This window comes from Oncorhynchus nerka, linkage group LG8 (assembly GCF_034236695.1).
Source record: "Oncorhynchus nerka isolate Pitt River linkage group LG8, Oner_Uvic_2.0, whole genome shotgun sequence".
Taxonomy (NCBI): Eukaryota; Metazoa; Chordata; class Actinopteri; order Salmoniformes; family Salmonidae; genus Oncorhynchus; species Oncorhynchus nerka.
This window is the reverse complement of record NC_088403.1, coordinates 42,959,394-42,971,466: the sequence shown is the minus strand read 5'-3', so window position 1 is coordinate 42,971,466 and position 12,073 is coordinate 42,959,394. Positions and strand designations below refer to the sequence as shown.

At 39.7% G+C, this 12,073-nt stretch overlaps 1 non-coding gene across 1 annotated transcript; it reads left to right on the top strand.

Annotated features, from left to right (window-relative positions):
* Positions 1-2,165: 2,165 nt before the first annotated feature.
* On the top strand, positions 2,166-2,247 carry trnas-uga (transfer RNA serine (anticodon UGA)). Its single transcript has one exon. It is a non-coding gene; the product is annotated as a tRNA-Ser (tRNA).
* Positions 2,248-12,073: the final 9,826 nt, after the last annotated feature.

Sequence of the window (12,073 nt, the reverse complement as noted above, 5' to 3'; positions counted from 1 at the left end):
ACATAGAAAAACTCAACTAGAACCCCACATAGAAAATATAAACTAACCCCCAGTCACGCCCTGACCTCCTCTACCATAGAAAATAATATGGTCAGAACGTGACGGTGACAAAGACATTTTTCCAACAATTGTTAACAGACAGATTATTTCACTTCAATTCAATGTTTCACAAATCCAGTGGGTCAGAAGTTTACATACACTAAGTTGACTGTGCCTTTAAACAGCTTGGAAAATTCCAGAAAATTATGTCATGGCTTTAGAGGCTTCTGATAGGCTAATTGACATGGTTTGAGTCAATTGGAGGTGTACCTGTGGATGAATTTCAATGCCTACCTTCAAACTCAGCGCCTTTTTGCTTGACATCATGGGAAAATCTAAAGAAATAAGCAAAGACCTCAGAAAAAAAATTGTAGACCTCCAGAAGTCTGGTTCATCCTTGGGAGAAATTTCCAAACTCCTGAAGGTAACACCTTCATCTGTACAAACAATAGTACGCAAGTATAAACACAATGGGACCACGCAGCCGTCATACCGTTCAAGAAGGAGACGCGTTTTGTCTCCTATTGATGAACGTACTTCAGTGAGAAAAGTGCAAATCAATCCCAGAACAACAGCAAAGGACCTTGTGATGATGCTGGAGGAAACAGGTACAAAAGTATCTATATCCACAGTAAAACAAGTCTTATATCGACATAACCTGATATGCTGCTCAACAAGGAAGAAGCCAATGCTCCAAAACCGCCATAAAAAATCCAGACTACGGTTTGCAACTGCACATGGGGGCAAAGATCGTACTTTTTGGAGAAATGTCCTCTGGTCAGATGAAACAAAAATAGAACTGTTTGGCCATAATGACCATCGTTATGTTTGGAGGAAAAAGGAGGAGGCTTGCTGCAGGAGGGACTGGTGCTTTGCTGCAGAAGGGACTGGTGCACTTCACAAAGTAGATGGCATCATAAGGGAGGAAAATTACGTGGATATTTTGAAGCAACATCTCAAGACATCAGTCAGCAAGTTAAAGCTTGGTTGCAAATGAGTCTTCCAAATGGAAAATGACCCCAAGCATACTTCCAAAGTTGTGGCAAAATGGCTTAAGGACAACAAAGTCAAGGTATTGGAGTGGCCTTCACAAAGCCCTAAACTCAGTCCTATAGAAAATGTGTGGGCAGAACTAAAAATGTGTATGTGTAATGAAACAGGATATGCGAGCAAGGAGGCCTACAAACCTGACTCAGTTACACCAGCTCTGTCAGGAGTAATGGGCCAAATTTCACCCAACTTATTGTGGGAAGCTTGTGGAAGGCTACCCGTAACGTTTGACCCACGTTAAACAATTTAAAGGCAATAATACCAAATACAAATTGAGGGTATGTAAACTCTGGAGAGGAGACCACAGCAAAAATACACAAAACAACACTTATTAAATTAGATTTTTAGTATTTTACCAAAGATAGGAAACCTTAATATCTGAAAAATATTAAACTGTTTGATAATACCTTGTGTTGTGTTGTCAGGGGGTTAGTTGAAGGTTCAACCAAACAGTTACATTTTCAACTTTGTGGTTCAATCACAGAATCTTCGGTTCATGTCAACACTGATGAAAATGCATAGCTCACTAGTGCCACCTAGACAAATGCACAGATGTTGCATCTGCGTGCGTGTATCCAAATATGAAGGATGGACACAACTACAATTAGTATTTCTGTAGAGAAAGCTGAAGCTTGTTTCAAGAATGATGCACAAAGTATTGCTAATGTAGTCTATTCATAGATCAAATCAAATCAAATGTATTGGTCACATGCACATGGTTAGCAGATGTTATTGCGAGTGTAGCGAAATTATTGTGCTTCTAGTACCGACAGTGCAGCAATATCTAACACGTAATATCTAACAATTCCACAACAAATATCTGATACACACATATCTAAGTAAAGGAATGGAATAACATTAGATATAGCCCTGGTTTTGTAGGCTATTATGCGCCTACTCACGCTGTTGTTACCAATGTGTATTTATGTGCGTTGCTCTACGTCGTAAATTGTAACAATTTACTACAATCAGATACAAACAAAATCACTGAAGAAAACAGAGCCAAATTACATTATATCAAATAACTGGTATGTAAATACATGATTTGAACTCACTTTCTACAATGTTGTATAGCAGCTGCGATGGCCGAGTGGTTAAGGCGTTGGACTTGAAATCCAATGGGATCTTCCCGCGCAGGTTCGAACCCTGCTCGCAGCGAATGCCGGTAACTTTTCATAAAAGCCAGTGTCATCGTTAACTTGCTGGTTTTTATGACTACACTTGAAAAAACTTGTACAGTTATTATGTTTTCCAGATTCCACTTCAAGAAAGTTTTAAAGTTATTACGTTTTCCAGACTACACTTGAAGAAGCTTTCAAATTTATAGACATTTTCCATAATGACTGACCTTCCATATTGACTGACCTTCACCTTCATATTAAAGTAATGCTGGACTGTCGTTTCTCTTTGCTTATTTGAGCTGTTCTTGCCATAACATGGACTTGGTCTTTTACCAAATAGGGCTACCTTCTGTATACCGCCCCTACCTTGTTACAACACAACTGATTGGCTCAAATGCATTAAGAAGGAAAGAAATTCCACGAATTAACTTTTAACAAGGCACACCTGTTATTTGACATGCATTCTAGGTGACTACCTCATGAAGCTGGTTGAGAGAACGCCAAGAGTGTGCAAAGCTGTCATCAAGGCAAAGGGTGGCCACTGAAAAATCTCAAATATAAAATATATTTAGATTAGTTGAACACTATTTTTGGTTACTACATGATTCCATTTGTGTTATTTCATAGTTTTAATGTCTTCACTATTATTCTACAATGTAGAAAATAGTACAAAAAAAGAAAAACCCTTGAATGGGTAGGTGTGTCCAAACTTCTGAATAATGTTTTGCATTACTCATCTCATACAGTTGAAGCCGGAAGTTTACATACACCTTAGCCAAATACATTTGAACTCAGTTTTTTTTTACAATTCCTGACATTTAATCCAAGTAAAAATTCCCTGTCTTAGGTCAGTTAGGATAACCACTTTATTTTAAGAATGTGAAATCTCAGAATAATAGTGGAGAGAATGATTTATTTCAGCTTTTATTTCTTTCATCACATTCCCAGTGGGTCAGAAGCTTACATATACTCAATTAGTATTTGGTAGCATTGCCTTTAAATTGTTTAACTTGGGTCAAACATTTCGGGTAGCCTTCCACAAGCTTCTGACAGTACGTTGGGTGAATTTTGGCCCATTCCTCCCGACAGAGTTGGTGTAACTGAGTCAGGTTTGTAGGCCTCCTTGCTTGCACATGCTTTTTCAGTTCTGCCCACAAATGTTCTATATGATTGAGGTCAGGGCTTTGTGAAGGCCACTCCAATAATTTGACATTGGTGTCCTTAAGCAATTATTCCACAACTTTGGAAGTATGCTTGGGGTCATTGTCTATTTCGAAGACCCATTTGCGACCAAGCTTTAACTTCCTGACTGATGTCTTGAGATGTTGCGTCAATATATCCACATAATTTTCCTACCTCATGATGCCATCTATTTTGTGAAGTGCACTAGTCCCTCCTGTAGAAAAGCATCCCCACAACATGATGCTGCCACCCCCGCTTCACGGTTGGGATGGTGTTCTTCAACTTGCAAGCCTCCCCCTTTTCCCCCCAAACATAACGTTGGTCATTATGGACATTTTTGTTTCATCAGACCAGAGGACATTTCTCCAAAAAGTACAATCTTTGTCCCCATGTGCAGTTGCAAACCGTAGTCAGGCTTTTTTATGGCGGTTTTGGAGCAGTGGCTTCTTTCTTGCTGAGCGGCCTTTCAGGTTATGTCGATATAAGACTTGTTTTACTGTGGCTATAGATACTTTTGTATCTGTTTCCTCCAGCATCATCACAAGGTCCTTTGCTGTTGTTCTGGGATTGACTTTTCGCACCAAAGTACATTTATCTCTAGGAGACAGAATGCGTCTCCTTCCTGAGCGGTATGACGGCTGCGTGGTCCCATGGTGTTTATACTTGTGTACTATTGTTTGTACAGATGAACGTGGTACCTTCAGGCGTTTGGAAATTGCTGAGGTCTTGGCTGATTTCTTTTGATTTTTCTATGATGTGAAGCAAAGAGGCACTGAGTTTGAAGGTAGGCCTTGAAATACATCCACAGGTACACCTCCGAATGACTCAAATGATATCAATTAGCCTATCAGAAGCTTCTAAAGCCATGACATAATTTTCTGGAATTTTCCAAGCTGTTTAAAGACGCAGTCAACTTACTGTATGTAAACTTCTGACCCACTGGTATTGTGATACAGTGAATTAGAAGTGAAATAATCTGTCTGTAAACAATTGTTGGAAAAATTACTTGTGTCATGCACAAAGTAGATGTCCTAACCGACTTGCCAAAAGAAAGAAAGAAATTTGTGGTGTGGTTGAAAAACGAGTTTTAATGACTCCAACCTAAGTGTATGTAAACTTCCAACTTCAACTGTATGTATATACTGTATTCTATCCCATTCTACTGAATCTTAGTCTATGCTGCGCTTACATTGCTAATCCAAATATTTATATATTCTTAATTCCATGCCTTTACTTTAGATTTGTGTGTATTGTTTGTATTGTGAAACTGTTAGATATTAGCAAGAAACACAAGCATTTCGCTACACCTGAAATAACATCTGCTTAACACGTGTATGTGTCTAACTATCTTAGCTGGCATTCCTGCTGGCAAGATTTCTAGACTTTAGAAAAGTAAGCAATTACTAAATGTACTGAAAAAGACTCACATCATTTCAATCTTTTACCCAGATTTTAGCAGAGATGCAGAGAAGTATATTTAGTTTCTTTAAAAAAATAGTAGCCACCTGTCACCAGACAGACAGACAGACAGACAGACAGACAGACAGACAGACAGACAGACAGACAGACAGCAAGCTCAAGGGGTATGCTTGGATATGCAGAAAAAAAAAAAATATATTAAATAGAATTAAGAATAATGGATATGGCTCTAAATAGCAGGAAAACGTTTTTTCAAGCTTACATTTTTTTTTAACTTCCTGACTGGGGACAGACACCACCTCCAGACCACTCCTCAGCCATCCTCACGTACTTTGTTCCCCTTCAGAGTTTCATAATGTCAAAGTGGAATGAGTCAATAAGTATTCAACCCCTTTGTTATGGCAAGCCTAAATAAGTTTAGGATGTCAAATGTGCTTAACAAGTCACATAATCACTACCTCATCTCTGTACCCCACACATTGAATTTCAAACACAGATTCAACCACAAAGACCCGGGAGGTTTTCCAATGCTTCGCAAAGAAGGGCACCTATTGGTAGATGGGTAAAAAAAAAAGACGACATTCAATAATATAGTTATTAATTATACTTTGGATGGTGTATCAATATGCTCAGTCACTATATAGATACAGGCGTCCTTCCTAACTCAGTTGCTGGAGAGGAATGACACCTTTCAGGGATTTCACCTAGACGCCAACAGTGACTTTAAAACAGTTACAGAATTTAATGGATATGATAAGAGAAAACTAAGGATGGGATCAACAACATTGATGTTACTCCACAATATTAACCCAATTAACAAAGTGAAAATAAGGAAGCCTGTACAGAATAGAAATATTCCAAAACATGCATCCTGTTTGCAGACAGTCACTAAAGTAAAACTGCAAAAAATGTGGCAAAGCAATTCACTTTTTGTTCTGAATACAAAGTGTTATGTTTGGGGCAAATCTGACACATTACTGAGTACCACTCTCCACATTTCCAAGCATAGTGGTTGCTGCATCATATTATGGGTATGCTTGTAATCGTTAAGGACTGGGGAGTTTTTCCGGATAAAAAAAGAAACAGAATGGAGTTAAGCACAGGCAAAATCCTAGAGGAAAACTTGGTTCATTCTGCTTTCCACCAGACATTGGGAGATGAATTGACCTTTTCAGCAGGACAATAACCTAAAACACAAGGCAAAATCTACACTGCCGTTGTTTACCAAGAAGACAGTGAATGTTCTCGAGCGGCCGAGTAATAGTTTTGACTTAAATCTGCTTGAAAATCTATCGCAAGACTTGAAAATGGTTGTCTAGCAATGATCAACAACCAATTTGACAGAGCTTGAAGAATTTTGAAAAGAATAATGGGCAAATATTGTTTATTCCAGGTGTGCAAAGCTCTTATAGATTCACCCAGAAAGATCCACAGCTGTAATCGCTGCCAAAGATGATTCTAACATGTATTGACTTAGGGGTGTGCATACTTATGTAAATGAGATATTTCTGTATTTCATTTCAAAGAAATTAGCAAACATTTCATCAACAAAAAAATAATTTTGTCATTATGGATTATTGTGTGTAGATGGGTGAGAGTGAAAAACCCCCAATTGAATCCATTTTGAATTCAGGCTGTAACACAACAAGGGGTATGAATACCTTCTGAAACCACTGTACTGACTGGCTTTGGCATTTCCTCTCTGGATATTTTAACCGTTTTAAACAAACAATCTGTAGAAACAAATGATCAATATCACAAGACAAGCAATAGTTTTTTTTTAAATTCCATTCAAGCCAATCAGAATTGACTATCTGATGCAATGACGTCAGAGCTGGTGTCTATCGTGTCAAATCAGAGAGGAAGAAACCTCTTTGCTCAAAGTTGAAGTGCACCATTGAGATTTGAACCTAGGATCTCCTGTTTATTAGACAGGTGCTTAAACCAACTAAGCCACGAGGCCTGTGCATGCTGCATTTATCATATAGATAACGTATTGTTCACTATTATGTAGCGCAAGGTTATCAATGTTTGTAGTTAAACGAATAGTTTGTATGAACGGACAAAGCCATTGATCACGTGACACCATTCATTCCAATGTTAAAACTCAATATCGCCCTGAAGCCAAATGAAAGGGCGTCTCATGGAGACGTAACATAAATATTGCCTATTATATTTACAATATATTCGAGTGAGCGCGCTAACAATGGAAATACAAATATGGAAGGCAGGCAGGAGGAGGCGTGATTAGATGATCTAGCCAATGAGAGGGATATGTGAACAACAGGCCGTAGAGATAGATAGGGGATTCCTCTTTGTAACTGTGCTATAGAAAAAACAGTACATTATGAAGTTAGGTCGAAACTGCCTCTCCAATATCAATCCCAGATCACACAGGCAAAGTCAGGTCGACATTGGCTAGCTAAATTCATGCTCAGAAACACTTAATCTACAGACAGAAGCAGTCAGTAATAAATATATTTGGTAATTGGCGTCTGTCGTCTGCGCAGAACTTTGATCAAAGGCGGCCTGCACATTTTGGAAAATGTTGATGAAATTTTGGCTAAATTGTTGTGCACTTGGCCTTTACTAGTTCTGTATTTGCAGACCTATATAGCTGTCTGTAGCGCATACTGCAAATTTTTTTTTCTTCAAATCAAATCAAATTGTATTTGTCACATGCACCGAATAAACAGACATTACCGTGAAATGCTTACTTACACGCCCTTAACTAACCAACAATGCAGTGTTTTTTTTTTAAGTAAGTCATAAAATATTTACAAAAATAAAACAAAATTCAAACAATAAAATAACATCATTGAGGCTATATCCAGGGGGTACCGGTACTGAGTCAATGTGCGGCTGAACAGGTTCGTTGACCTAATTGAGGTAATATGTACATGTAGGTGGGATAAAGTGACTATGCGTAGATAATAAACAGCGACTAGCAGCAGCGTAAAAACAGGGAGTCAGTGCAAATAGTCCGGGTAGCCATTTGATTAACTGCTTAGCAGTTGTATGGTTTAGGAGTAGAAGCTGTTTAAGGAGCCTTTCGTACCGCTTGCCATGCAGTAGCAGAGAGATCAGTCTATGACTTGGGTGGCTAGAGTCTTTGACCATTTTTAGGGCCTTACCCTGACACTGCCTGGTTGAGAGTACGCATTTTAGTGTCATCTTCACAACTATCTTGGTGTGTTTGGACCATGATAGGTTGTTAGTGGTGTGGACACCAAGGAACTTGAAGCGCTCGACCCGCTCCGCTTCTTCTTCTTCATTGGCTGATTGCTCCCAACTCATAGGAATCCTCACCTAGTTGACTGCTTTAAACTTCCACACCAGTAGGATTACACTTTTCGAGCTGATAGACAGAAGGCCAGAGCTGACGCATAAAGTTGCACGATAATTTTAAGTCAATAAATCATGATTTTAGTCAAAGTATGATATATTTGGGCTTGAAGTGACATATCCGAACTGCCCACTTTGTGGAAATTCCTGTGGAAGCGGTGTATTTTCCTATGATTATGACATACAAATCATTTTTAGCCTACGTTTGGTTGTAGTGTTGGGTTATATTTTAATGTTACCACCCACCAGTAATCGAAATAGTGGCGGCAACTTCCTCTGGGGGGGTCCTTTAAAATGGTAGAATGGTTAACATGTTTCCTGTAATATTGTATAGCTTTAGAATCGTGACATTACAGTATGTACTTTTGAGGAAAATAGGCAGGTTTCTGGACTCATTCCCTGACTTTGAGAATGGATTGCGTGACGATTAGCTTAGAAACCACATGACAACTTGAACGCAATTAGTCGACAGTCTGCTGGGTGAGGTGATATACGTTCCTCCATTCACTGCCCAATGGGATTCCTATCTCCTCCTTTCTCTAATATCTCTGTGGAAGCCCTCAATGGCAATATCCATTATATCCATGATATGTGCATCAACTTATATCAGTGCATTCAGATCAAATCAAACTTTATTTGTCACATGCGCCCAATAGACTTTACCGTGAAATGCTTACTTTACAAGCCCTTAACCAACAGTGCAGTACAAGAAAAGTTAAGAAAATATTTAACAAGTTGACTAAAATAAAAAGTAATAATAAAAAGTAACACAATAAGAATAACAATAACGAGGCTATAGATAGGGGGCACCGGTACCGAGTCAGTGTGCGGGGTTACAGGTTCATAACAACCAAACAATTACGAAACTATTAGATCAAATCAGCCTCAAGTAGCAAAAAATAATAAGACCTCTTGCTTTGCTTCTTCCTCTCTGATAACAGTTAGTGCTATGCGGGATTGTTGCGACATCCTACCCTAAAACCCTAACCCTAAACATAACCTTAACCCCTACCCATATCCTAACCCTAACCTGCTAATAATGCCTGCAGTACTGCAGTCGGCCTTGAACTTTTGTGGCTTCAATGAGAGGGGAGGGTGTTCTCCCCTGGTAAATCCAGATCATTTAAAGGGGCAGTGCAGTCCCCCATTTTTTTGACAGTATTTCCACACTATGAGGTTGTAATAATACTGGGAAATTGTGAACATTTTGATAATACACTTCTAGTGTAAAAGCTGTTATTTGGCTGGGTGTGATTTTTGGACCGCCTGGTGACATCAACAGTCAGTATAATGCTGCGTTCGTAACCAAGTGAGGAGTGGAAATATACCACATACGACCGGGGGAAAAATCTACTTGAACGCTGATCCAATTGGTAATTACTAGTGGGAAACTCATCTATCATCCTGAGCTCCCACTTCTCCAACATGCTGACCTCTGACGTCACTTACTAAGGAAATGACCTCGATAACAACATTTTTTGCAGTTAAATGCAACAACAAAACATTATATATAAAACGCAATATATCAATATGGTTTTTGAACAATATAATGTGTTTACAAGCACGATAAATGCCCCGTCGATGTGAATGGGAACGTGTTCAGGCCTCCTTTTCCTGTAGTCCACGATCAACTCCTTTGTTTTGCTCACGTTGTGGAGAGGTTGTTGTCCTGGCACCACACTGCCAGGTTATGACCTCCTCCCTATAGGCTTTCTGATCGTTGTCGGTGATCAGGCCTACTACTGTTGTGTTGTCAGCAAAATTAATGATGGTGTTGGAGTGGTGCTTGGCCACGCCGTCATGGGTGAACAGGGAGTACAGGAGGGGACTAAGCACACACCCCTGAGGGCCCCAGTGTTGAGGATCAGCATGGCAGATGTGTTGTTGCCAATCCGTACCACCTGGTGGCGGCCTGTCAGGAAGTCCAGGATCCAGTTGCAGAGGGAGGTGTTTAGTCCCAGGGTCCTTATCTTAGTGATTAACTTTGAGGGCACTATGGTGTTGAACGCTGAGTTCTAGTCAATAAACAGCATTCTCACATAGGTGTTCCTTTTGTCCAGGTGAGAAAGGGCAGTGTCGAGAGCAATCGGGATTGCGTCATCTGTGGATCCGTTGGGGCGGTATACAAATTGCAATGGATCTAGGGTTTCCGGGAGGATGGTGTTGATGTGAGCCATGACTGGCCTTTCAAAGCACTTCATGGCTTCAGACGTGAGTGCTATGGGTCGATAGTCATTTAGGCAGGTTACCTTGACATTCTTGGGCACGGAGACTATGGTGGTCTGCTTGAAACATGTAGGTATTACAGGAATGCACTGATATAAGGGAATATTGGCAACTTCGAAAAAAATATATTGTTGTTGCCAAATAGATAGAGGACTCATCATGGGTATAGCCCATTTTAGCATGGACATTGGCATTGAGGGCTTCAACCATTTTAAAGTAGTCAACTGGGTGGGGATTCCTATGAGTTGGGAACAATCAGCCAACGAATAACATATAGATAAGATTTATCACCCAGTTTCATGTAATATCACTTTTGTTCCAGATGGGGGCAATGTAGTCAAAGAAACTTTCCAACCTTGTAGTACTGCTGTGGTGGGATTCAACTATTATCTCTCTCTCGTTCTCTCTTTCTCACCCCCCCCCCCCCCCCCCCCCCCTCCCAACCCAACCCAACCCAACACACACACATACCCTGAAATCGTTTTTGAAGACCACCAACCATGCCTGATGCAACGGTGTGGCCGTTGATCAGTTATTTCCCAATATGAAACTCTCTCTTACTTTCCCTGGAGGTCTCTTACTAATCCAGATCAGAGACCACAAGCCTAACCCCAACTTCCCCTTGCCTAACTCTACCCACTAACTCTCACTGTAGACTAATGTAGCAAGAGTCATTCAGGAATTTCCACTATGTTCACTTTAACCCAGAAGATGATGATCATCATCACCTTCACCTAAATAGAATCAGATAAATAGCAGAATGTGTCGTATGAAGCTCAGAGAAATAGGGCTAGTGTGTTTGTTGTATTTGCATCTGAGAGACCAGGTGTATTGAATTTAGGCAATCACTGAGCTGATCAATTAGCATAGTTGGTCAGGTGTGGTGCCTAGCTGGATAAAAAATCTTGCAATGCTCTGTGTGATTTTAGGACAGACCTTGACCATTACGTTATTTACTGGTCCAATGTTCTGGGGAAAAAACATATTATTTATGTGACACACATAAAAAATCTATTATGGTGTTCTGTTCCAACAGTTCTGATATTGATGACAGAAAATAAACGAATTAGACCCTAGGAACAATTATTCATCGAACGTGTAGCCATGGATAAGGCATTAATCGTCTTTTTGCTGGGAAATTTCTTTTTTATTTTACCACAATCCCATAAGCCTCATTATGTTGTCATATATGTCGGTCCCACAGGCCCGTATGTTCTGGGGGAAAAACATGATCTTAAATAACTATAACTGCAGCGAACTGTTTGTTTGTGATACACTCATATTGGTCATGTACCCAATTCATTTTGTTGTTAATGTTCTAAAGGATTTTGTAATTATGAAAGAATTGGGTAGCCTACTTTTGTCACGCCCTGGCCTTAGTTATCTTTGTTTTCTTTATTATTTTGGTTAGGTCAGGGTGTGACATGGGGGATTTATGTGTTTGGCTGATCTAGGGGTTTTTGTATGTTTATGGGGCTGTTTCCTTTCTAGGTAGTTTGTATATCTATGGTTGCCTAGATTGGTTCTCAATTAGAGGCAGCTGTCAATCGTTGTCTCTGATTGGGAACCATATTTAGGCAGCCATATTCTGTGGGTACTTTATGGGTGGTTGTCTTCTGTCTTTGTGTCTATGCACTAGATATGACTGTTTCGGTTTTCACATTTGTTGGTTTGTATTTTGTCGTGCTCAC